The sequence below is a fragment of the Miscanthus floridulus genome, chromosome 11 (genome assembly GCF_019320115.1).
Source record: "Miscanthus floridulus cultivar M001 chromosome 11, ASM1932011v1, whole genome shotgun sequence".
Lineage (NCBI taxonomy): Eukaryota > Viridiplantae > Streptophyta > Magnoliopsida > Poales > Poaceae > Miscanthus > Miscanthus floridulus.
In genome coordinates this window covers 38,251,962-38,279,462 of record NC_089590.1, presented here as the reverse complement: position 1 = coordinate 38,279,462, position 27,501 = coordinate 38,251,962, and the positions used below count along the sequence as shown (strand labels likewise).

Sequence of the window (27,501 nt, the reverse complement as noted above, 5' to 3'; positions counted from 1 at the left end):
ACATCCACTGCGCCTCTCGGCGTTCTTCTTCCCGACCGATCCGACCCCGTGAGCTAAACGCCTAAACCAGACAAACCAGCCATGGAGGAGACTGGTACAAGCCGCCCGCCCGCCTCTGGCACCGACGCCGGCGACTTCCCGGAGCTCCTAGGTTTCTGCGCGCGCGCGGAGGCCCTCATCGCTGAGCTGCTCCTGCTCTCCGACCGCGCACCTCCGCTGTTCGCAGACCGCCGCTTCGACCCCGTCCTCTTCGACTTCCGGTGACATCTCTCGCTGTGTTCTCTGCCATAAATAATAAAATCCGTACCATCGCAATGCGAAAGTGCAACTTTGTGAATTCTCCTCCTATTCGTAGATAGAAATCTGCACATCTCGAGTACCCACCGTAGCTTTAAGTTTTAATAGCTGAGGTTCACTTCGCTCGCGGCGCAGATACTTCGATTCCCCGGGCGATTTTGACGCGAGGATCGAGGGAAACATCGAGCTGGAAGCACTGGAAGATCAGCTCCGTGACTCCTGCGGCTCCTACATGCAGAGATTCTTCTCCTTTCTGGATGGCGCCGTCACTTACCACGGAGAGCTCTGCAATTACCTGAATGATCTGCAGGTTAGGCTTTGCGCCGTTGCAGTGTCTTTGTAACTTGTAGATTGATGCCATTGTTGCTAAATATTTTTAGATGAACTAGAGCGTCAAACATGATGCCCCCAGTCCCAATTTTAGTGACACTAAACGAGTGTTCTTTCATGTTTAGGAAGGGTTATATGTCCACTGCACATTAGATCATGTGTTGGAGAATAACTGTGCATGCCAGTTACTCGTGGAGTCAATGACTCTGTTCGGATGCATGATTCTTATAATGGAACACAAAATTGGTGGGTTGCTGCGCGAGAGGCTCCTCGTGGCACACCTGCGGTACAAACGCTGTTTTAGCTATCCCAATCTGGAGCAGATATGTGAGCTCTGTCGTCGGCATGTGCCGACCCCGGGTACTTCTGCTAGTCCTGGTTCATCACCATTGAGCTTGGACATTATTTCTATTCAGAAGTCTGAGGACCTACTCAGGAGGTTTCTATTGCCCGAACCTGTTGTGAATGCTGTCATAACCTGCTTGAGAAATGGGGATGTGTACAACAACATCCGCTTCTATCCTGATCCGCAGCACCGGACTACTGCTCTGTCCCTGCAAGGTGGACATCTGTATGTTCTTTTGTTTTACTCTCATGACCTTCTGCACAGAGGTTTGGCTATGCGGGAGATTGTTGACCGGTTCTTCAAAGACAACTGGGTGGTTCCCATATTCTTGCATTTCTCAGTTGATTTACTTGTCTCTTGGGATGCATACAAAGAAGCAAAGTCATCATTAGTTTCCTGCCTTTCTCCCACTTCCATTCGTGATATCAGTCTTCACCATTATACAAAGGTGAGTATAGCAAAACATTTTATTCTATTATTATCAAAGATTTTCCTGTTTTGGATGTTGATTGTGAATTGCAGCTCAATACCTACTTTTTTCTCTAATTCATAAATTAGTTGAACTTGAAATTTTCTCTGCTCCTCTTGGATTGACTATCTGTATTCTTTTCCTGAAATTTTCTCACTTTCCTTTTTTTGACTTCTGCATGCTGTTTTTTTTTCAACTCCAGGTTCCTTATTTTTTAGCTGACTTGGATATTCACGTGCATGCCATAAACAAGGAGTATGTGCTCAATAATTCTCAGAGTCTTCTTTCTGTCATTAGAGAATGCAATTTCACTCTCCGTTGGCTTTTGCTTCACCGCATGGTAAAGCTCTATATTTACATTAATCATTGCTGTACATCTTGTGAAGCAGCAAACCATTGTTATGCTTGTCTTTTTGTTATTTTACATTCTAACATGCTATATCATAGACTAGTGACAAGAAGGCAAGGGACCTGGTGATCTCTGTAGGGTCATCGCAGCAAGTAGATGAAGGAACTCTGTTACAACTTTTATTCAAGACTGCTAAAGTGAAGACTATTCTCAGAGAAATTGAATATTTTAAAATTGTATGATTTTTTTTTTCTGATTCCAATGTTCCTTGGTTTTGTTTGTATATTATAGCTTGAGTTTGAGGTGAAGCAACTGCATATTGAACTGTTGAAAACTAGAGAAAGTATGTGGTATGAAAAGAAGAATGATGCTTTGGAATGTATGAAGGACTTGTCTCAGAACTATATTGGGACTTGGGTACGTTCTGAACTTCAAATATACCTTGCTAGACATTCACCTGTAGATGCTTTGTTCTCATTCTCTGTTACTTTGCTTATTATTGAGCTTATTGCTTGAATTAAGTTAGGGTCTGCACATGTATATCAAGATATGAGTTTATCTTAAAATGTGAATGAGTACCATAAGAATGATGATGCTTTCTTCTTCTTCTGACTTTCTACATAGGCTGCATCATGCAAATTCAAGAATAAGACTCTGAAAGACTGGTTGGAGCAATTGTTGTCAGAGGTCAATACTGTTTATTTTCCCCTTACATGTATTTACTGAAGATGCAGCATTGGCAATTATTTGATGAGGATGGCAACTTTATATATGTTGAATTTTGTTAATTTGTGGTGATTATTTTCTGACAGCTTATTTCCCTGAATTACACCTCCATTGGAAGTTGTGGCAGGACAATTCATCGAGTGCTGTCTACACTAAAAGATATGGAGATGATCCACCAGGTAGAAGCTTACTAATCTGTTTAACATAACAGTAATCAGTATAACCATAGTAATATTTTTCTTACTCTCCAGTTTTTGTGCAGAAGGTAATGCTGGCATACCATATTGACTATTTCCACAAGAAAATAACATAGGGTTAGTTGCTTCAGATGTCAACCTAGGCTTGAATACTCCGGCATTTAGTGGGTCTAAATACTAAAATATGGTATGGATCCCAATCAGTAAATGGAAAAATTAGACAACACAGTACCAAAATGTTGTTAAATGCTAGGGAGAAGGCATTGCTAGAATCTAGTAATAAGCCATCATGCCTTTTGATGGTGTTAGAATGCATCTGGATTGTAGATTCTTTTTCTATGAAGTTTCTTTGACCTAGTCTTTTAGATATCCATATTTATCACCCCATATGTTCTGAAATAACAGCTTTTACCTTTGACGAATGACCATTATTACAGATAAATATATGTACTCCCTCTTTTCCAAATTGTAAGCCGTTTTGGCTTTTCTAGGTATATTGTTTTTGCTATGCACCTAGATATACGCTATGTCTAGATACATAGGAAAAACTATGTACCTAGAAAATATAAAACGACTTATAATTTGGAATAGAGGGAGTATATTAAACTATGAAGTTGATGCCATGATATATATTATGATACATGTTTTGAAACTAAAAAAAACTAGACAAACCTAGGAGGAACTGGGTGGTATTTTATTAAGAAGAAAATAGGCACCCAAGTTTGCCTTGACAAGGACTTGAATCTGGGTGGTTTGGGTCTACATCCACACCCTTGAACAACTGAACTAGCTTCCTGTGTTTTGAAACTATAATATTTCTAAATTTTTGCTGGGGTGTTGCTATGGGAAATTGGGAAGTGATGGTCAAAGTTGCATGCTGGAGACCATGCCTTGTTCAAAGCGTGATATCTTTTGGAACAGAGGGAATAAGTTTCTTGAGTAAATGATGCAGGTCAAAGAGAGTGTGCAAATAAAGCAAGGCTTCTCCAAAATACAGAATAATCTCCATGATATGATAAAAGTCCTTAACCTAAACCAAGAGGCAACAAATATTTTGTCAGTGGTAAGAACTTATCTTTTTCTATCTGGTCTTTTGATTCACCTAAGCAAAAATCTTTAGCATCTTATACATATGTTCTTCATTGACTACTTGGAAGTTGACTAAAGTGTCGCTAATAGTCCCCGCATAACAATGTTTTCAAGTCGTCTAGTCGAACCTAGTCGCCATGGGACCGACTAGGACGATTAATCACGATTAATCGCGATTAATTGGACGACTTGTACAAGTCGACGGTACCCCTAATCGGTCAGCAGGGACCGATTAGGACGATTAATCGCGATTAATCGGACGACTTGAAAACATTGCCGCATAACTAATGTGTTTCTAACTATATGACTTTCTCATTGTTTCTCAGATTACTGATGCTAAATATGCATGGGTTTATCTTACATTGTTTGAGACACTTCTTAAGAAGAATATCAGTCATGATCCATCGGAAACAATATTTTTGCATACAGTGTTTCTTAAATTTCAATCATGGCTGAGTGCACCGCTCCAAAGGATCAAGCAATGTGAAAGGTGTTTCTTCTGATCTTGCACTTTCATGGTCATCGAAGTTCAGATCTAGTGCTACAATATCAAGTGCTGTCAATGCTACTATGCTAGGATAATATTCTTCTCTATGCTACCATTGGCTTTATTCATTTTTGCTCTGAATGAATTCAGCAATCTTACAAAGTATATTACCGTCACATTTGGGTGATTATTTTATGAATGAATTATGCTATGACTTTGATGCGTAGCTTTGTTTTCTGTTTCATATTTGTTTTAAACGCATTTGAACATTGTACTATGTTGTTATAATATAGCTACTTCTAGGTTTGTTCTAATTCAAACTTGTTATGTTTGACCAAATTTATAGGAGGAAATATCAACATCTCGGACAACAAATTAGTATGATTATACCAATTATGAAATAAATTTGCACAATTTACTTATTTGGTGTTATACTACTACAACAACAACATAGCCTTTCAGTCCCAAGCAAGTTGGGGTAGGCTAGAGTTGAAACCCACCAAAAGCCCAAAGTCACGGTTCAGACACTTCAATAGCTGCTTTCTAAGTACTTCTATTCAAACATAGATCTCTAGGTATATCCCAACCTTTCAAATATCTTTTTATTGCCCCCCCCATGTCAATTTCGGTCTTCCTCTATCTCTCCTCATATTATTAGCTTGACTTAGGACTCCATAATGCACTGGTGCCTTTGGAGGTCTCCTTTGGACATGGCCAAACCACTTCAACCGATGTTGGACAAGCTTTTCTTCAATTGGTGCTACCTCTAGGCGATCACGTATATCATCGTTCCGAACTCGGTCCATTCTTGTGTGACAGCAAATCCATCGCAACATACGCATTTCTGCAACACTCAGTTGTTGAACATGTCGAATCTTTGTAGGCCAATATTCTACTCCATACAACATAGCCGGTCTAATCGCCGTTCTATAGAGCTTGCCTTTTAGTTTTTGTGGTATCATCTTGTCACAGAGAATGCCAAAAGCTTGTCGTCACTTGATCCACTCTGCTTTGATTATATGGCTAACGTCCACATCAATATCTCCATCCCTTTGTAGCATCGATCCCAGATACCGAAAGGTATCCTTCTTAGGCACTACTTGACCTTTCAAACTCACATCTCCCTCCTCCTATACAACTCCGCCAAAGTCGCATCTCATGTATTTGGTTTTAATTCTACTCAATCTAAAACCTTTAGACTCCAGGGTCTGCCACCATAACTCTAGTTTCCTATTTACTCCCGCCTAGCTTTCATCCACTAATACTACATCATCAACAAACAACATACACCAAGGGATATCTCCTTGTATGTTCCTGGTAACCTCATCCATTACCACGGCAAAGAGATACGGGTTTAAGACTGACCTTTGATGAAGTCCAATTATAATCGGGAAGTAATATATATTACCATCGTTTGTTCGAACACTAGTCACAACATTGTTGTACATGTCCTTAATGAGGTCACGTACTTTGATGGGACTTTATGTTTGTCCAAAGATCAGCACATAACATTTATTGGTATCTTGTCATAAGCCTTCTCCAAGTCAATGAAAACCAAGTGGAGATCCTTCTGCTCTCTAAACCGCTACATAACCTGTCTTATTAAGAAGATTGCTTCTGTGGTTGACCTTCCGGGCACGAAACCAAATTGGTTTGTTGATATCTGCGTCGTTCCTCGCAGGCACTGCTCGATGACCCTCTCCCATAACTTCATAGTGTGGCTCATCAACTTAATTTCCTAATAATTAGTACAATTTTGGATATCTTCCTTGTTCTTATAGATTGGTACCAATATGCTTCTTCTTCAATCCTTAGGCATCTTGTTCGATCAAAAGATATTGTTGAACATCTTGGTTAGTCATACTATAGCTATATCCCTGAGACATCTTCACACCTTAAATTGGGATACCATCAGGGCCCATCACTTTGCCCCCTTTCATCCTTTTCAACGCTTCTCTGACCTCCGATTCTTGAATCCTCCGCACAAAGCGCCTTTTAGTGTCATTAAACGAGTCGTCCAACTGAACGGTGGTGTTCTCGTTCTCACCATTGAACAATTTATCTGATGGGATAAGTCTCATGTGTGGGCTGGTCTTTGTGGGGCTGTGCTGGTCTGTTTTTAGGACAACATCTTAGACTAGAGGACAACATCTTAAAGGACAGCATCTTAGACTAGAGGACAGCATCTTAGAGGATAGCATCTTAGCATCTAGGACAGCATATTAGACTAGCATCTTGGCATATACTTGGCTGGCTAGCAGCCTATAAATATGTACCCCCAACTCCTCAGGTTGGCATGGTATTTGGAAATAAATTAGAAAATTGTTTCAACTCCTAGTGTCATCCTCTCTCGATGAGAGTAAGAATTTTGCTACTACCAAGAGTAAGAATTCAGCGACTAATAACTGGTATCAGAGTCGTACTATCCTATAGCCTGAGCATCCCCTGCTCATCTCCTTTCCTAGCCGCACAACAGCCCCAGCTAGGAGCAGCAGCAAGCTCCGGCCGCTCCTGCTCACTCCTCTCCCTCTGCGCAGACGAGCAGCAGCTCATCTGAAGCAGCCCTCTCCCCACGCAAGCAGCCCCTCGGTAGCACGTCATGTTTGCAGGGCAGTCTCAGCGCTCGGTCGCCTCGAGCACGCGGCGTCGGTAGGAGGCCGAACTTGCCGCGGCAGAGGAATGCGAGCGAGCGGCGGCAGAGACCGCTGCGGCGGCGGCAAGGGCGCCGAGGCTGGCAGCGGCGGAGCTGGCAGCAGCCAGAGCGGAGGCGGAAGCAGCGGCGGCGGCGGATGCAGCGCGTGCGGCGGCAGCAGAGGTCGAGGCCCTGCGCGGCAGCATCAGCAGCTCCGTTTCTGCTGACGACAGCGCCGACGTGGACCTCGAGTTGCTGGGGAGGGAGGCAGGACGAGCGCGGGCGGCGCAGTGGGCGGGCGCACGCCCACGAGCGCGGCGGCAGCCCCGACAGGCGCGGACGCGCCGGTGGCGCTCCTGGAGGAGGCGCGCACGGCGGCGGCGCTCCTGGAGGAGGCGCGCACGGCGGTGGCGCTACTGGAGGAGGCGCGCACGCCGGTGGCGCTCCTAGAGGAGGCGCGCACGGCGGCGGCGCTCCTGGAGGAAGCGCGCACAGCGATGGTGGCGGACGGGTCGATGGAGAGCGTGGCCTTCACAGGTAGCGTGGCTCTCTCTCCCCGGATCGGTACCGTGGTTACCACGGGCTCTAGGCTGTCGTCAGGGACGTCGGCCCCGGCGGTGGGTGGCCTACCCTCACCAAGACCAACTACGTCGAGTGGGCTGCGGTGATGAGGGTAAAGCTCCAGGTGCGGCACATGTGGGAGGCAGTCCGGTATGGCGACGTCGACTACGACCTAGATCGACGGGCGCTGGATGCCCTCATCGCTGCAGTCCCGCCCGAGATGCAGTTCTCGTTTACCAACAAGCGAACTACTAAGGAGGCTTGGGACGCCATCGCTACGGCACGCATCGGCAGCGACCGCGCCCGCAAATCCACACTGCAGGCACTTCGCAAGGAGTGGGAGAACCTGGCCTTCAAGCCAGGTGAGGACGTTGATGACTTCGCTCTCCGTCTCAACACTCTGTTGCAGAAGATGGTACAGTTCGGCGATGACACCTACGGCGAGGAGAGAGCTGTCGAAAAGCTCTTCCGCTGCGTCCCCGAGAAGTACAAGCAGATGGCTTGCTCGATCGAGTCTCTGTTGGATCTCTCCACGATGTCGATCGAGGAGGCGATAGGTCGCCTCAAGGTCGTCGACAGCAATGAGCCACAGTCCCTCTCGGGGCCCATCACCACTGGCGGGAAGCTCCGCATTCGGGAGCAGTGGCTTGCCAGCCAAGGTGACCGGAAGAAGGGGGAGCCTTTCTTCCGCGACAGGCGGCCGCAAGCGTGGCAAGCCGCGCAAGGCGCGCAGAGACGCCCAGGCCGGGGTGCGAGGACGTGCCGAGGGTGATGCCCGCGGAGGCGCCCAGGGCGGCGCCGCCCAGCGGGCAGGCACAAGCCGGCACGAGACGACGCCTGCCGCAACTGCGGCTATCTTGGCCATTGGGCCAAGGACTGTCGACAGCCACGACGCGGCCAGGCCCACGTCGCACAGGCGGAGGAGGAGCCGGCTCTGTTCATGGCACATGCAAGCATCGAGCTACCTCCAGCGGCACAGGCCGCAGCGGCTCTCCTCCACCTTGACGAGCCAAAAGCACACGCCCTCCTCGGCGACGGCTCCGGCAACGACAAGACTGACGGGTGGTGCCTCGACACCGGCGCCACCCGTCACATGACTGGTCGACGGGAGTTCTTCACCGAGCTTGACTCTAGCGTCCGAGGCTCCGTCAAGTTTGGGGATGCCTCCGGCGTGGAGATCAAGGGCGTCGGCTCCGTCATCTTCACCGCTGTGTCTGGTGAGCACAGGCTGCTCACCGGAGTCTACTACATCCCCGCGTTGAGGAACTCCATCATCAGCTTGGGACAGCTGGATGAGAACGGTTCGCGCGTGGTGGTTGAGGATGGAGTCATGAGGATTTGGGATCACCGTCGTCGCCTTCTTACCAAGGTATCCAGAAGCGCAATTCGACTCTACATCCTTAACGTGCAGGTGGCACAACCCCTCTGTCTCGCTGCTCGTCGGGATGACGAGGCGTGGCAGTGGCACGAGCGCTTCGGGCACCTTCACTTCGAGGCCCTGAAGCGGCTCAGTGCCACGGAGATGGTGCGAGGCCTGTTGTGCCTCGACCATGTGGAGCAGCTCTGCGACGTCTGCGTGTTGACGAAGCAGAGGCAACTCCCCTTTCCCCAACGGGCGAGCTTTCGAGCCAAGGAGAGGCTTGAGCTTGTGCACGGGGACTTGTGTGGCCCGGTGACACCGGCCACACCGGGAGGACGACGCTACTTCCTGCTGCTTGTCGACGACCTCTCCCGCTACATGTGGGTGATGGTCCTCGGCAGCAAGGGAGAGGCTGCGGACGCCATCAGGCGCTCGCAGGCTGCTGTGGAGGCGGAGTGCGGCCGCAAGCTGCGCGTGCTGCGCACCGACAACGGCGGCGAATTCACGGCGGCTGAATTCGCGTCGTACTGCGCTGATGAGGGCATTCAGCGCCACTACTCCGCGCCATACAGCCCGCAGCAGAATGGACGTCGTCGAGCGGCGCAACCAGACGGTTGTGGGGATGGCTCGGGCCCTTCTCAAGCAGAGGGGGATGCCGGCTGTCTTCTGGGGAGAGGCGGTGGTGGCGGCCGTCTACATCCTCAACCGCTCGCCTACCAAGGCGCTCGATGGCAGGACGCCGTACGAGGCTTGGCATGGGCGCAAGCCGGCGGTCTCCCACTTGCGGGTCTTCGGCTGCCTCACGTTTGCCAAGGAGCTTGGCCACATCAGCAAGCTCGACGACAGGAGCACTCCGGGAGTGTTCATCGGCTACGCGGAGGGCTCGAAGGCCTACCGCATCCTCGACCCGAAGACACAGCGTGTGCGCACGACGCGCGACGTTGTGTTCGACGAAGGGCGAGGATGGGAGTGGGACAAGGCGGTGGACGACGTCTCGGCTCCGACGTACGACGACTTCACTGTCGAGTACGTCCACTTCGAGGGAGGTGGGGGAGTAGGCAGCTCTTCTTCGGCGAGCGCGTCTACCCCAGTCCCCAAGCCTCCACCAACCCCGGCGCCTGCTACTCCGACAGCACCATGCTCTCCAGCCAGGACCTCGGCTGCGATGAGTCCTTCGCCGGCTCTACCACAGCCGGCACCGCCACGCACTCAAGCACCGATAGGCACCTCTCCGGGCACGTCTACTCCAACACCAGCTCGTGTCGAGCACAGCCCGGTTGAGCTCGCTACTCTGCTCTCTCACGACGAGGAGCGTATCGACGCGTACCACGACGGCGAGCCGTTGCGGTACCGTACGATGGAGAACCTTCTCGGCGACCAGCCGGTGCCGAGACCGGTGCCTCACGACCTGGAGGCGCAGTTGCACCTTGCGTGTGACGACGGCGAGCCTCGGTCGTTTGCAGAGGCCGAGAGACACATGGCATGGTGCGCCGCGATGCAGTTGGAGATGGATGCGGTCGAGAAGAATCGCACCTGGGAGCTTGCTGACCTTCCTCGTGATCACCGCGCAATCACCCTTAAGTGGGTGTACAAGCTGAAGAGGGATGAAGCCGGCGCCATCGTCAAGCACAAGGCTCGCTTGGTGGCACAAGGTTTCGTGCAGCAGGAGGGGGTCGACTTCGACGACGCTTCTGCTCCCGTGGCACGGATGGAGTCCGTGCGACTCCTTGCGCTAGCTGCCCAGGAGGGCTGGCGTGTTCATCACATGGACGTCAAGTCGGCGTTCCTTAACGGCGACTTGAAGGAGGAGGTCTACGTGCACCAGCCGCCGGGATTTGTAATCCCCGGCAAGGAGGGCAAGGTGCTCCGCCTGCGCAAGGCCCTCTATGGCTTGCGGCAGGCACCGAGGGCGTGGAATGCCAAATTGGATTCCACGCTAAAGGGGATGGGCTTTGAGCAAAGCCCGCACGAGGACGGCCATTTACCGACGGGGCAGTGGAGGAAATGCTCTGCTGGTGGGTGTCTACGTCGACGACTTGTGATCACCGGCACCAAGGATGCGGAGGTGGCGGCATTCAAGGAAGAGATGAAGACCACCTTCCAGATGAGTGACCTGGGGCCTCTCTCTTTCTACCTGGGAATCGAGGTGCACCAGGATGACTCCGGGATCACGCTTCGACAGACATCCTACGTCAAGCGCGTTGTTGAGCTAGCTGGGCTCACCGACTGCAACCCAGCTCTCACTCCGATGGAGGAGAGGCTGAAGCTGAGCCGCGACAGCACGACGGAGGAGGTGGACGCTACGCAGTACCGGCGTCTTGTGGGGAGCCTTCGCTACCTCGCTCACACGGCCGGACTTGGCATTCTCCGTCGGCTACGTTAGTCGGTTCATGCAGCGATCGACGACGGAGCACCAGCAGGCTGTGAAGAGGATCATCCGCTACGTTGCGGGGACTCTCGAGCACGGCCTCTACTACCCTAGGTGCCCTGGGGCGGCACACTTCGTCGGGTACAGCGACAGCGACCACGCCGGCGACATCGACACTAGCAAGAGCACGAGCGGGATCCTCTTCTTCCTCGACAAGTGCCTCGTTAGCTGGCAATCGGTCAAGCAGCAGGTGGTGGCCCTGTCCAGCTGCGAGGCTGAGTACATAGCGGGCTCCACTGCTTCGACTCAGGCGCTCTGGCTCGCTCAACTGCTCGGTGATCTCCTCGGCAGAGACACTAGAGTGGTGGAGCTCAGGGCGGACAGCAAGTCCGCTCTGGCCCTGGCAAAGAACTCCGTGTTCCATGAACGCAGCAAGCACATCCGGGTGAGATACCACTTCATCCAAGGCTGTTTGGAGGAATGGAGCATCAAGGCGAGCTACATCAACACCAAGGACCAGCTTGCGGACCTGCTCACTAAGCCCATTGGGAGGATCAAGTTCCTTGAGCTCTGCTCCAGAACCGGGATGGTTCAACTTTCCCACAGGACGACGCACAAGACTTAGGGGGAGAATGATGGGATAAGTCTCATGTGTGGGCTGGTCTTTGTGGGGCTGTGCTGGTCTGTTTTTAAGACAGCATCTTAGACTAGAGGACAACATCTTAGAGGACAACATCTTAGCATCTAGGACAACATTTTGGCATATGCTTGGCTGACTAGCAGCCTATAAATATGTACCCCCAACCCCTCAGGTTGGCATGGCATTTGGAAATAAACCAAAAAATTGCCCCAACTCCTAGTGTCATCCTCTCTCGATGAGAGTAAGAATTCTGCTACTACCAAGAGTAAGAATTCAGCGACTAACATTACCAAAATACTCTTGCCATCTATGTTTGATCTCATCCTCCTTCGCCAAGAGTTGCTCCCTCTCATCTTTTATGCACTTGACTTAGTTGAAGTCCTTTGTCTTCCTATCGCGAGCCCTTGCCATCCTATAAATGTCCTTCTCTCCTTCCTTCGTACTCAAACGTCGGTAAAGGTCCTCATAGGCCCGCCTCTTTGCCTCACTCACCGCTCGTTTTGCAGTCTTCTTTGCCACCTTATACTTCTCTATGTTGTTTGCACACCTATCATGATATAAGCGCTTATAGCACTTCTTTTCCTTAATAGCCTTTTGCACATCTTCATTCCACCACCAAGTGTCTTTCGAGTCGCATCCGCTCCCTTTGGTCACTCTAAGCACTTCTAAAGCAACCTTCTGAACGCATGTTGCCATCTTCTTCCATATGCTGTTTGCATCGCCTTCATCATTCCAAGGGCCCTCTTCAATGACCTTTTCCTTAAAGACCTTTGATGCCTCCCCTTCTAATTTCCATCACTTCGTTCTAGCAACCCTAACTTGTTTGTTCCCACGAGCTTGCACCAGAAAGTGGAAGTCAGCCACCACCAGCTCGTGTTGAGCGACCATACATTCTCCAGGTATCACCTTACAGTCCACGCATGTTCGTTTATCCCTCCTTGTAAGGACAAAGTCGATTTGACTAGAGTACTGGCCGCTACTAAAGGCCACTAAATGGGACTATCTCTTATGGAAGAAAGTGTTAGCTATCATCAGATCAAAAGCTATGGCAAAGTCTAAGACTTTCTCTCCCTCCTGGTTCCTACTACCATATCCGAAACCCCCATGAACCGCCTCGAAACCTGCACTTGATGTACCTACATGGCCATTAAGATCACCTCCTATAAAGAGCTTCTCGCTACTAGGGACAGCTCTAACCAAGCGATCTAAGTCTTCCCAGAAAAGCCGCTTAGCACTCTCATCATGGCCTACTTGGGGGGCATACGCACTAATTACGCTTAAGACCATATCACTAATGACAAGTTTAACTAAGATGATCCTATCCCCTTGCCTTCTCACCTCCACCACACCATCCTTGAGACTCTTATCAATCAAAACTCATACTCTATTTTTATTTGAAGTTGTCCATGTGTACCAGAGCTTGAAGCCGGTATTGTCCACCTCCGTCGCCTTCTGCCCCTTCCATTTAGTCTCTTGGACGCATAAGATATTTACACGTCTCCTAACCGTTGTGTCCACTAACTCTCTTAACTTACCTGTAAGGGACCCTACATTCCAGATACCTAAACGGATCCTAGTTGGCTCGACTAGCTTCCTTACCCTTCGCACCCGCCGAGGTAGGTGTGAGGATCCTTGCTCATTTTGCACCACACCCGGGCGCCGATGTGGCGCGCAACTAAGGATGCGACAATCCAATCCTTGCTCACTTGACACCGTGTCCAGATCGCGACACGACGCGTCATGGGTGTGACAACCCGACCCTTGCTCATTTAACACTATACCCGGGTTCCGACATGGCGCGTCGCTAAGAGGGTTACGCCCCAACGGGATTCTTTTGGGTTTGATCTCCATTAAAGTGGCTAAGTTTTTACATTGGCTCGCCGCGCCTAACACAACCCTCCTCCTTTACCAGGGCTTGGGACCTGCTATGCTGGGACACCAAAGGCGCCCCACCAAAGGTGGAGTTACTTATTTGGTGTTATAGATGTTAATTATTTTTATAAACTTGGTCAAAGCTAAAATAGTTTGACTTAGGAAAAACCCAGAAGTTGCTAGATTTTGGAATGGAGGTAGTACCAAAGTTGTCAGCGGACAGTTAGGATTAGCTAATTTTCCGCTTTTGAAAATGAAGTTAGCTCCTTTATAAATGATACAAGCTGGAAAGGGAATCAGAGAAACCTTGATTTTTGTCACATCTGCTCACATCATGCCCTAGCTCTATTTGTATGTTGATTGTTGAACACTGTATAGGTTAAAGAAGTTTTGGGTCCTAGAGGTGTGATTTACTACTGTTTACCCTGTTAATCTTGAGGTTAGTTGAATTTTTATTTTAATTTAGAAAAGATTATCTAGATTTGTCCTGAAGGTTTTTTTTTCCAAGAAAATACAAAAGTTGTGGCTAAGATTTGGATTCGACCCCTCCACTTCTTAAACATGTGCAGTTTTCTAAATCTTAATTAGAGATACAGTACCAATGTTTTCAGATCGTTCGATTAATCGCGATTAGTCGTCCTGGTCGGTCCCTGGTATTCGATTAGGAGGACCGACTCGATTAGCTCGACCAGAAAGCTGGTCGTCCGATTAGTCGACGACTAATCGCAACTAGGACAGGGACGACCAGTTTGGTTACTCTGTTTTTGGGCCTGTTTAACTGGGCGGACATGTGGGACTATTGAATGTCAATGTTTGTGACTTTGTGTTAAACACTTTAGCTTATCTGTACTGAACTAATTTGGTTATGTAATATGTTGGCTGTGTGGCTGCTATGGTCTGCTAAATGTTAGTTATTTTGCTACTGCAGCAGTGCTGCTGTTCAGGTGCGTCAAGATCAAGACTGCATTAGTGTCACCAGCTAAACACTAATGCAGTCTTGATGCTTGCTTTATTGTGATATATATATATATATATATATATATATATATATATATATATATATATATATATATATATATAGAACTACTATCCTGTAGCTGGCTACAGAATAACTTATTCTGTAGCCACTTTGAGTTATGATAATTACTATGTTAATTTACGAGATTATAGTAACTCCTTACTAAGTGGTTTAATATAACGTTATGGTAAATATCCTCATGTATTATAGTAACCCAACTATCGTAAATATGTATTGACATTATGGTAAATTAGTATATAAAATTATAGTAAATGGAGGTGGCTACAGAATAACTTATTTTGTAGCCGGCTACTGAATAGCCTCTCCCTATATATATATATATATATATATATATATATATATATATATATATATATATATAGGTATATGTCCTGATATACATGGACGACTAGATGGACAACCAGGGTCGACTAATCGGCCTGGTCGACGACTAATCGCGATTAGTCTCCTGGTCGGTCCCATGGCGACCAGGTTCGACCAGATGACCTGAAAACATTGTACAGTACAAATGAAATGAGAAAGATACGGGATTGGTTTTTTGAAGCATGCACATTATATCGTCTGTACGTCCACGCATGATGCACCACTCCCTCGAAAATTAAATTAAAATTAAAAATACCTCCACCCACCCAGAAGTGGTTATTTCCTACATAATGAACTTTGATATTATAAATGATCTACAAAAATTATTTCCCCCTTCAGTGTACATGTATTTTCCTCTACATATTGCATATCTTGATATTTGCTGTTCTATCAAACTCATTTTGTTGAAACATATCTTACTCCTTGAGTTTTGAAAATTTGACAGCCCTGATCTTCACTGTGTCTCAACCTACTATTCTTCGAAATATGCAGCTAAGATATTTGCAGTTTTGGATATTATCCCGGTAAGTTCCTTCTTTGTGGTGCTAGACAGTGAAACACAACCTTTGTTTATCGTTGGTTAAGCAAGTTCTTCACTTTATTTGCGTGAGATACGTTGAACCTTTTTATCAGTTTGTGGTCCATTATCCTTCTGAATCATATGAATTATAAGGAAGCATTAGAAATATAGGTACTTGTGCTGATTTTTCTCCAACATTGCCAGGAAAAATTGCTTAAAATTTCCAATGCTGTGGATTATGCAAATGCAGAACAGCCTACTCATCTAGTAAATCGCATCAACCAGGAAGCATTGCAAGAGCTCATGCAGGTATTGGTTGTATAGTTGTACCTAGCTAATCCTTTTGGTATTATCAAGTTTCTAAGTTAGTTAAAGCATAGAAAGTTTATGCACCATCTATTTATTCTTCTAAAACCATATGCTCAAGTCCAGTTCTTGTTAGATTATCTTGCGATATCTCCAGATATGGTATATTAGGATCGTATAATCCTGGCTTGCCTTATCTCTAAGAGAGGCTTCCCCCCTAAGAAATGTACTCCAATATAAACCATCCACGAGCGCTTGAGGTTGTTGTGACCTTCGACTTAAAGGTCCCTGATGGTGACCCTCCATTTTTCATGTGGAGCGGTGTCATATTGGTGTGCGGGTGATGAGGAGATCCCCTCCCTCGTGTGGAGATCTGTAGTGTACATGTCAAGGTGATCGGAAGAGTCGGGTGGCAGTGGTGAGACTTTGTGACTCACGACACTAGCCTTTGGTTGGTGGAAGCCTTGTGTGGAAAATGAAATACCGTGACTAGGAGCGTACCTTGGTGGAGCTCCAACATGGACTAGGGATTGCATTTTGGCAACCAATACCATGGGATACATTGTGTCTGGGAGTTTGCGCCCTCTATCCGTAGTGAAGGAAGATATGCTCGGGAATAGAATGGATTGATTGATGAGAGGTACAGGGTGTACAATATATAGGCAAGGATATCCTAGGGTTTATAGAATCAGATACCCAATCAACGGAGATCCTTGCCTAATAATCAATCATCTACCATTAAACCCCCTGGGCGCCTAGGCCCATGTGGCCAGCCCATTAACCCTCTAATCCTCATTCTAACACGTAGCTCTTTACTTACCAAGTTCATTTCTTCTGCGCGGGCTTTGCTTGTGTGACCTTTAGTTTCCTAGATTAGCTATAGGCTAGTTGATGCTAAAAAAGATGCTAAAAAACATTTCTTTTGGACTGGAAGTGACAATATGGCTCACTTGCATTAATTTGGTTGTTTGGCAATATTGTGATAGATGTGATGCTTTTCTTTCTAACAGATGGATCATCAACTATGTCAAGCACGGCAAGCTGCACAATTATGCACTATTTCGAAGGTATTTAATACTACCTACATTATTTGCCACCACATCATCTTTCATCTGCTTGAATAAAGAACCATTATTTGAGAAGCATGATTATTTAGTAAGGAATCCAACTTCCTATTTTCTGAAAAAGCTATTTCCAGTAATGCCTTGTGTTGTTTCCAATTGACACTAGAAGTATTGCCTATGTGAACCATAATATGTTGTGTGATTATTGGTTTCACTGACCTGCTACTGGGATCTTCTTTGTGTAATGCAGGGCCTCAGGAACATGTCAAATAAATTTGATGACCTTGTGAACCTGGTGCGCCTTTCTCTTTGATCATTTTAACTTACATGATCCTACTTTTCTTGAGCTGAATGTGCCCTTCTCTTTGCTCGTGTTAGCTTTATAGCCATTAATTGTGATGTTAAACTGCACTCACATCAATGTTAGGAAGCTGAAAGTCATGAGTGGTATTGTTATTTTAAAACTACGGCATATTGTTTTAAATTGCGAGTGCACTGGAATGTTCGTTATGCTTATTATCATATGATATGTGATATGGGGCTTTCACTTTGCTGGCACAGCATGTCTGCTGTTTTTTTTTTGGGTGAAAATTAGATTATGTTGACAAACATGATATTCTGCTGAATCATGGCAAACCTGATAATTTATGTGTTCTATAAGAGTGAGAAAAACTGATCTGAAGATGTTAGTTGTCTTGCAAGATTAGATGTAGTTCAACTTTGTGGCATGTTCTCTTTTTCATTTTGTCTTTTTTCCCCTCTTTCATCCTGATGATTTCATACGTCTTACTTTTTCTCGAACAACATACGTCCACTTCATATGAAGAATTTAGGTGGATGGCTCAAGCAGATGATAAGAAAGGAACTAGCGATTCAGCTTGAAGGAAAATTGAAGTGCTTATCATCTTATGGTATGAAACCGACCTACATTGACTTACACTTTAACTATTGTGAACATATATTATTGTTATTGTTTAAGTCTACTTGTGGTGTCCCAGCATAGCAGGTCCCAAGCCCTGGTAAAGGAGGAGGGTTGTGTTAGGCGTGGCGAGCCAATGTAAAAACTTAGCCACTTAAATGGAGATGAAACCCGAAAATCTTCTGTTGGGTTTCAACTCTAGCCTACCCCAACTTGTTTGGGACTTAAAGGCTTTGTTGTTGTTGTTGTTGTTGTTTAAGTCTACTTGTTTCCACTTAACACTTGATACTCCCTCTGATCCCTAATATATGTCCATTTGGACTTGGGACAATAATCAAGGTGAGTGGTACAGTGACCCTATTTCCCATTAATCATTACTAAAGATAGGTGGCAGGTTTGCTGCATTAATTAGTGCGCATTTAAATCGGGAGGCAATGAATAATGAGGCAAAAAACAATACTGGAGTTACAAGGGACATATATTTTGTGCATCTGAGAGAGTTATATGCAATTATATTGGGATCGGAGAGAGTACTGCACATCTAAGCTTCAAATCAACCCTAAATATGACTCTTTAATCTTATATGTTCTGCAAGCCTGCTACTGAAGGTGTGAATGAGGCAACCAGTTACTGGATATTTACTCTTATTTCAATGAGATAGTGGCTATGTATTAGAAGATAATACATACATATATGCCATTCTTTTAGGAACTATATGCACAGTTTTTTTATTTGTAATTTTACTTTTGAGAAACTGGATTGGCTGTGTTTTCTAAGCTACACTGCTGGCAGGTGACATGGAGGCCAACCTCAACTCTTTGTTAAACTTTATGCTTTTCCAGATGCAGAGGATGGAATTCATTGAGGTGATTGTTTGAATTATTATTTTAGTTTCTTTTTGAAATTTATCAATCACATTTATTTTCAGTTAAGTTAAGAAGACAATTCCCTGGAAATTACATGTTATGTTCCACACTATTGTTTTTCCTATTTAAGATGCACAGGAACATGTTGACATTTTTGCCAATGGATGTATGTGAAATTAAAATTACGGTTTCTCTTATGAAACCTGAATAGAAGTAGAGCTATTTTGTATTTATCAGCTAAAGTGGCTATATTCTAGTGACCAGTTAGGTTTATTTATTGGGGTGATCAATCACAGAGATTAAACTAATAACAGTATTAGATTTTTTTCTTGAACAACGCTGGAGAGCTGTGTCCTGTGTGTCATTTCATTAAGAAAGGAGATAAAGTACAAAGGGAGATGCTAGAACAGCCCCTCTGAAAAAGCAAAAGTACAAAAAGCAGGCTAAACAAAACAAAAGTACAAAAAAACAGGCTTAACAAACTCCACAGACGAAACAAAGGTGACGACCAAAAACTGCCAGGCCACTACCAAGAAGCTAAGAAGAAGATCTTGCAGTGAAGTAGCACCCATCAAGCACCATAGACTGCATTTCCTCTGCCACAAAATTCAGCAGGTTCTGAATATTTGGCCTCCCTCAAACACACAAGCATTCCTGTGCTTCCACACCTCCCAAGAGACTAGGATAATTAGAGAATTGATCCTTTGCGAATCTCTTTAGCAACACTCATAATAGCATTGCACCACCAGCTAGAGAACCTTGATGTAGAGGCCAAGTATAGATCTCTATCTTCCCAAGAACTTTGTATTAGCTGATTTTCAAATCAATATGAATTAGTTATTTTTATTTTAAAAGTTTGGTGTTTGGTTTGGTTGCATCTACAACCTGAGTTCTTACTAAATAAGTTCTAATTTGATGGAGAAATGCTTTTCATAAGGTAGAGCATTGACATAAGTTTTAATAATAGGATTCATGTCCGGAGACACAGGTTCGAGCCCTGCATCCTCTTAATTAAAAAAAAACAGGGGTGCGATCTGCTCCTTCCCGTCAAGTTTTTTTAATAATAGGATTCATGAGTGTGATCCCACAAATGGTTTAGGTGAATGCAAAGTGGTCATGCAATGGAGGCATCATGTTGCCAGATTGGCAGTTGCATGCACATGAGAGTATATTGTCGGTAAGGACCCAACGCCATGGCCTATTGTCGGTAAGGACCCCGCCCCCCCGGCGGCATGCCACATTGTATGTTTTGTATTAGTGTTGTTACAATCAGCCCCGTGGAAAAGTGTAGGTACAGAAGGTGAAATCGCCTTTTGTATAGACGGCAAGTGCATCACTTGATTCCAGGATGGTGAGTTCCATTTGTGAGGCTACGGACTTGCTTTGCCGTATGTGCTTTGCCTTGCCCCTAGAGTCATTTGAGGATGAGCCCCTAGCTGAGTCGAAATGGTGAAGTGACAGAAAGGTCCAAGCTGCCATGGTCCATGGGCACCTATTGTCCTATACTCCTATCCCATGGTTGAAAGTGACTCTAAACCTGCTTCTTACCTAGCGTTTAGGGTTTTGTTTAATACTTCATGTCTTTATTGCAGTTGGTTTTGTTTGAAAATTGACCATACATACCATTTATACTCTGTCGTTCTCTCTCTGGTTGCTAGATGCTAGGTATGAACCTTAGTATTTCAGAAAAAAAAAATTCTCCAAAGATAAATGGAGGTTTGCTTCTCTTTCAATTATGTTGAGATAGTTGGTCATATGCCTAGTTCAGCACGACTGTGTTTGACTAACACAAACCCCATTCAGATTGGATTTGTGTATCTGTATTTTGTAACAACTGTCAATTTGTTATTGAGCGCAGAGACATTTAACAGCGTACCAGGGAATGATGACATAATTAGTTAAGTCTGTCTCTTCATTATTCATGAGCTGATGCTCCTCCTTTTGTTTAATGTTGCAGGATATACTGCACATTGATGGGAGCTCAATCTGGCAAGAAACATTCACTACTGTGTTGGAACGGTGTGCTAAAAAAGTATGCCAGGATCACCCCTATTAGCTGTATTGTTTCTCTTATCAGATTATTAGATTAATCATTACACTTCTTGTTTTCTTTTTTTCTTCTTTTGAGTCTCTGATAGGAGGCTCTGGAGCTTATGGCATGCATGCAAAAGTCAGCTAATGTGGTGAAACAGTTGAATAATATGTCTAGCCCAAGCACATTTTTTGGTAATCTTTTAGATCTGTACCTCTCAAAGAAGCATGTTCCTTGTAGGTTTTACTTTTTTTTTCTCGAACACGCAGGAGAGCTGCGTATCATTATATTAAGAAGAAGAAAAGGAGTCTAAGAAGACTCAAAACACAAAACAAGCCCATTAGGGCATGAGTTTACATAAGTGATTAGCCAGGAAGACAACAAACTTCAACTAGCGACCTAAGCGCCACACCACATTATGGCCAAATATGCCTAAGACCTTTAGCCCCAGCCATACACCACAAATTTGCCTCATCCCTAATTTCTTGCACGAGAGCATTAACATTAGGTGAGGCTCCTTCAAAAACACAAGCATTCCCACTTCTACAGTGACATTTGTAGATAGTAAAGCATGGTTCTCTTCCCCTTTGGCTGCCAATAGCATAAGTCATTTCTTTCTGCAAGTTAGGAACATTTGAACTTTTGTGATACAAGTATCACATTTTCAATTTTGCCAAAATGTAGTTGCATATATTATTGCACCTTAGCAATTTCCATGTAGTGAAGTCATATCATTCATCATCAATGTTACTGAGGATGGCAGCTTGTGTCTTCACCTTAGAGTGAGTCCCAGGCCTAGTTTGGCAGAGCTCCCAACCCACTCCCACTTCTACCCCCTCCCGCTCCAGCTCCCCACTGCTCCTGTTGCCCTGTGCTCCAGGTTCAGAGCGGTGTTGTTTGATGGTGCTCCCACGACAGCTCCCTCCCCAACCCAGCAGAGAAAGAGAAGGGCAAGCTGCGGCGGCCTTGGTCTCGGTGAGGGCGGGCTGGATCTCGGCGAGCTCGGCAATGGCGGGCTTGGTCTCGGCAAGGATGGGGAAGCTGCGATGGCGGGCCAGCAGCAGGGGTGGGGAGGCATTGCTAGAGGCAGGGGAGGCAACTCGGGAGGCAACAAGAGGAGGGTGAGGTAGTCAGAGCAGGACCGGAGCGTGGAGAGCAGGTTTTTTTCTGCTCCCCACCAGCAGTGCAAAGGGCCAGGAGCGGAGGGAGTGATTCTCCCGGGGAGCAGTGCAGAGTGGCGGCATTTGGCAGTGCTCCACGGCTTCTCGCCGGGAGCTCTGCCAAACAGGCCCCTAATCTGTTCTGCTTGTCATCTAGCAGACCATCAAATAAGCCATTGGCTGTGGTCTATTATGCAAGATGGATGTTTTCTAAACCTTAATGCTCACTGGATGTTGATCACCTTCACCAGTTTGACGCATTTATCATTACAATATTTGCTAGAGTCCCAAGTTTTTGCACTCTTTGGATAACAAAGTTGTTGCTGTGTATGGTACTGTGTTTGTATCAATTAGTGCTACCTGCATGATAACAAACGATTTCATCATATTGCCTCCATCGCAGAAATACGAGGCATACAATTTTTTTTTTAAAAAAAATTTGCTGGCTTCAGTTCATAATTTGATGTGTTAAGTTATAATGAATTCATCCACCTTTTCTTGTAAATCTCTACTTTTAAAATTTAAAGGTTTAAAGTTATTGAAAGATTGCTGCTAAACAAGGCAATAAGCTCTCATGTCACATTTTTTTTAATCCCATGTAACAATGTTCTTGAGATATACAAAACAAAGATGCTGCCGAATGTTTTGAAATTTAAATAAAATGCCCCCTTTTGCACAGTTTAGAATAGCACAAATTATGCAAGGATCTCTGTGTTCATGCTGTTAAACGTCATCAAAATGCAGGCAACTTGCTGCAATATATAGTTCAGTTGACAAATCCATCACACTCCATGTTTATAGAGGCCACGATTGGTTGGTAAGTGTTATTTTGTTACATGGTGTACTATTTATACACAATGGCTTTACAACAGAAGTACTGTCTAGTACATTCACAATTGGAAACTTGTTTAAGTTTCAAGTCCTAACATATGCCTGGATGCTTGTCGATTTATATGGACCCAATTTTCCTTCTTTTTGTAAATTTTGAAGGAGAGAACCAATTTTCTTCTAGGTAATACATAATTTATTGGCTTAGTTGCAGTTCATTTTTTAAAGCATATGCAAACTTCAACTTATAATATCGATGTATCTATTGCCATAGAACTGGCATGCTGTAATGTAGTTTTTACTGTTGCATTGCAACTAGACATGGCTGGTAGTTTTTTATTAGATGCTGCAAGGCATTTCCATATTACAATTTTCAAATTTTGCTACAATTAGTTTCAACATATCTGTGATTTATATATTCTCCTTTATGTATTTTTCTACTTGTTCATTGTAATTTTCTGCTCCAGGTTTGATGCAGGAGGCCATGAATTGCTTGGCATGCGTTTTTTAAACCTTCTGGAATTATGGTAACTTTTCATCTTTACCTTTTATCTGGAATTATGGTAACATCTTTGCATTTTATCATTTTATATGGGATGACATAATGTTTGCGCTTGTGTCCATGGTAGGGAATTGGGTGAATTATGTCTATCCAAACATGTCTTGACAAGTCATATGATTGCTTGCTTAATGCATTATGGGGGTGCTTTATTCTGGAAATAACCTAATGTTAATAAATTACATACGTAAATTCTGTTCATGGATTAACGAAAATGTGCAAGAGCTCTATTTGCCTCTGTCATTCTATGAGTCACTTCCTTTTTGCGTATGGCACCTCCACTCCCTTTGGCAGCATCTACTAATTCGGAACTTAATTTGAAAGCCATATTTCGACCCTTTCTTCTCATTGCCCAATGTTTTTCATATTTGTTTAATTCTGCTCTCTGCTAGAAAGACATATCTGCTTCTTTGTGTAGCTCAGGAGAACTGACATGCAAGTGTGCTTGTTTTTTCAGTTTAGGACAGGTTGGGTTAGCATGCTTGGACTCCTTGGTACACATACTCATAAAGCATAGCATAGAGAATACTGTGACAAATTTACATACTTTGGTATGAATAATTTAAGGCACAGCTTGCAGATAATGAAGCTTATTTTATTCTTTGTTTTTGTTGTTGTTCAGTAACACTGATGACAAGGTTGCAACATTTGGCTTCAGGTTGATGCTAAACGCCAGGAGGATCTGGCCAAGCTGGATGATTTTCTAGGCCCTCCTGCGTCTATTCCTCTGATGGGTCAGTCATCATATAAGCAAATGGTAGACATGCAAATTATGCTTTGGAAACTCATGCTTTCTGTCATATTTATGGAACTTACGTGTAACCCATAACTACTGTGCAAAATTATGCATTTTCTTTGCTTTGTTCTGTTGGCCTGCAGTCTCTTTTTGTTTGGTGGGTGGTACCAGGCACAAATGTCTGCATGAAACAATTTTATTGAAATAAACCTGTAAACTGTTTAGGCGCCTCCCTTGGTTCAGATAAAAGCACCCTTGCTACCCTTGGTTAAGACTTGCAAGTAGTTATGGTTTGCATGTTTGGTATGACTACAAAGCGTAATCCTAAGCTGTGAATACAAATGTACTATTTTAGTTATTGAAAGGATTGCATTTTCATGCAATTCTCTACTTGCATATGGCAGGATTTGATGAGGAAAATACTAAAGGGTGGACAATTAAATCTGTATCTGTATTAATTACTGACTTATTTGAACTGATCTCGATAATATGTGTAGTTTTTCTGCTGTATAATATGGCATTAGTCCATGTTGAATCTGATGTGAAGTGCAATTTGTATGCTGCAACATTTTGGGCATAAAACAGATACCTATATTGTGGACGTCGCCATAGCAAGAAATAAGAAGATTGAGGCCAGGGCATGGCTACAGATGCTGCTGATTCCATGGCCGGATATAAGTTTAAGTTAATTGAGTTGTTTTGACTTGTTAGCTGGTTATTTGGTTGAGATAGGATTGAGTTAGCATGTTAACTCGAGTCATTAGCCAAGTTTGTTAGGGCCAGCTCTATATACGGAGACCAGGCACATTCATTTGAGATCAAACAAAGAATAATCCTGTTTAATTTATACTCTCCTGCATGTCCGAGAAAAAAAAAATCCTTAAACCACATTTTGGCAGTTCACAGCTGAGAGCGCGTAGTAGCCTCCGTCTCTTTGCTGCCTTTCTATCTACTAAGCCATAACAATCTATACATGTGATCTCTAGTAACTTACAGTCAGTTCTATGTTGTGCATAGGTGAAGATTTTATATTCCTCATGGGGGCCACTGGTTGAGGAATTGGCAACAATTGGACAACTGCAGTTGCTTCGGACTCTTATAGCCTTCAAACTGAGATCAGCATGCAAGGTAAGGAAATTGAAAGCCAACCTTTGTTTTTCCATGATGTAAAACGTCTTCCAAGGGCCTTCTTTATGGAAGATTCTTGTTCAGTTGTTCCCTAAACATTTTCTGTACTGGAGGTGGCAAAATCAAAGTTGTCACTTATTACTAGTTACTAGAGTAACCCTCCGGGTGTGAACCAGGAGAGCATTAAAGTGACTAAGTTTCTGAATTTCAAAATTGAAAATTTTCCTTGTAAACAGAATCAGATTGGTAAGGTTTCGAATCAAATTTATGTGTAAGTTGAAACCAAAATAATCTTATCTTTTGTCATACTTCTCTGGCACCACTAAATTGAACCATGATTTGAATCAAGATTCACACTCATATGTGCTCTTTAATAAGGCATTTTTGTCAGAAGCATTCACATCATGACATTTGTGGATTTATCAAGTTCTCCATGTTTCCCTTCTGTTCTGCATTGCATATATAGTCTCTTGTTGTTTTCTTCTAAACCCTGTCTGGTGATATGTGTCTGGCAGATCAAAGCAAAGACTATAACCTCAGTTGTTGAGGTTTTGGTGTCTTCACTTTCTGTGCAGAAAGGAAAGTCTGAGGTCAGTTTCAACAATGCCAACAATTCAACTTCGTTATAGATCTGGTTGGTACTCATAGGTTGTGATTCGATAGTATGATCATTCATATAGACAGGAGAAGAGGATCAAAGTGTGAGATTCTTACTTCCACGGTATAAAGGAGCAGCAAAACTTTTGTGGTTTATTTTCACCTCTTCAAGTTATCTATATCTCGGAGGACCCTCCAATGTTCTTGACCAGATTGCTGTCTCTCTTTTCAATATCACAGGTTTGTTCATGAAAAATTAAGGCATATCGTGAATTAAAATCATATGTTGAATAAGTGCATGACATTATATGTACATTTGGCTGAGTGCAGTTGTCAAGATATGTGCTTGATGTTCATTTAGGGAATTTGACAAGTCCACTAAAGGGGTCCACCGCCGATTTCTCTGCCGTGGTACTGAACTCAGGTCCATTGTATCTGAATAATGCATTGTGTTACGTCACTGAGTAATCACATTTTTTCCTCTGCTAGATCATAGGGCTTGGGACACTCTTGCGGCAGTTTGATTCTTTCTATATGACCCAGTATATTCAGGTAATTCTGTTCTTGTATCATGTGATCCCCTTCTTAGACATAAACTCACGACATAAATTTTATCTATTTGGGTTTCAGTTCATGGTTCAGTACATTCGGACGACGGAAGCAGCATTCAATGACACAAGTGGTACACACAAGGGAGCTACTCATTCCTACTGAGGTTGTACGTGCTCAGATATCTCTGTACATATGAAATCATTTAGTGAGGTTTTATTGTATCAACCCCCATGTCTTAAGAACACAACTTGCACAACATTTATCAAGTACTATGCTAAATATATGATGCTGTCATTTAGTGATTCTAGATGCTAATATTCACTTGATGCGTACATTTAACTGATATTGTTTTGTTGAGTCAGTAAATACATCCTTATCGCCTTCTGTTCTGTTACCTCTTCTTTTTTAGTATTTATTAACTTTGTTATTTGTCTTGTGTGGAAAACTTTTTTGCAGGCGCCAAAGGCAGTGTTTTGGTTGATGTCCTTATGCAAGTACATGGATATCTCGAGGGATGTAGTGGAATCGTGCTTGCCCGCTTCTGCTCTTGCTATCCTCCAGTCATGAGTCTTCTGTTGTTGTACACTAGAACATAATTCAGCGGGACCTAGGGTTAGTTAGCTATCGTTCTTTTTTTAAAAATGTATTTTCTTTCTATTTCATGTAATCATGTCCTAGAATATGGACGCAGACATTGTTCTCCATTACGCAAACTAGCTGGAAAGGAGAGTCGCACCTGATGCGCATGCATCACTGGAATGCAAAGAATGCTGGACATGCGAAATTATGCTTTCACTCACGGGGTGTGCTACGGGTTCTATGGATGAAAACGGTCGCGCTTAAATGGTTTTTGCCTTCATATTTTTTTTCACCGAAACAGGATTAAAAGGATATAAAAAATGAATACAGCACGGTATTACAGATATCGATCGGTCATTGATAAGACGTACTAGTAAAAAAAAAGGGTTATACAACACCATCAACACCATATATAGCGTAATAAGCCAACTTCAAACATGATTTAAACATGTTTTACTAGCCATACAAGTTCATACACACATGTAAACTGATAGATTCAAATAGCACAAGACAAAGGAGGATGGTATATA

At 44.3% G+C, this 27,501-nt stretch overlaps 1 pseudogene; it reads left to right on the top strand.

The window, feature by feature from the left end:
- LOC136494847 (uncharacterized) lies at positions 1 to 27,191 on the top strand (annotated as a pseudogene).
- Positions 27,192 to 27,501: the final 310 nt, after the last annotated feature.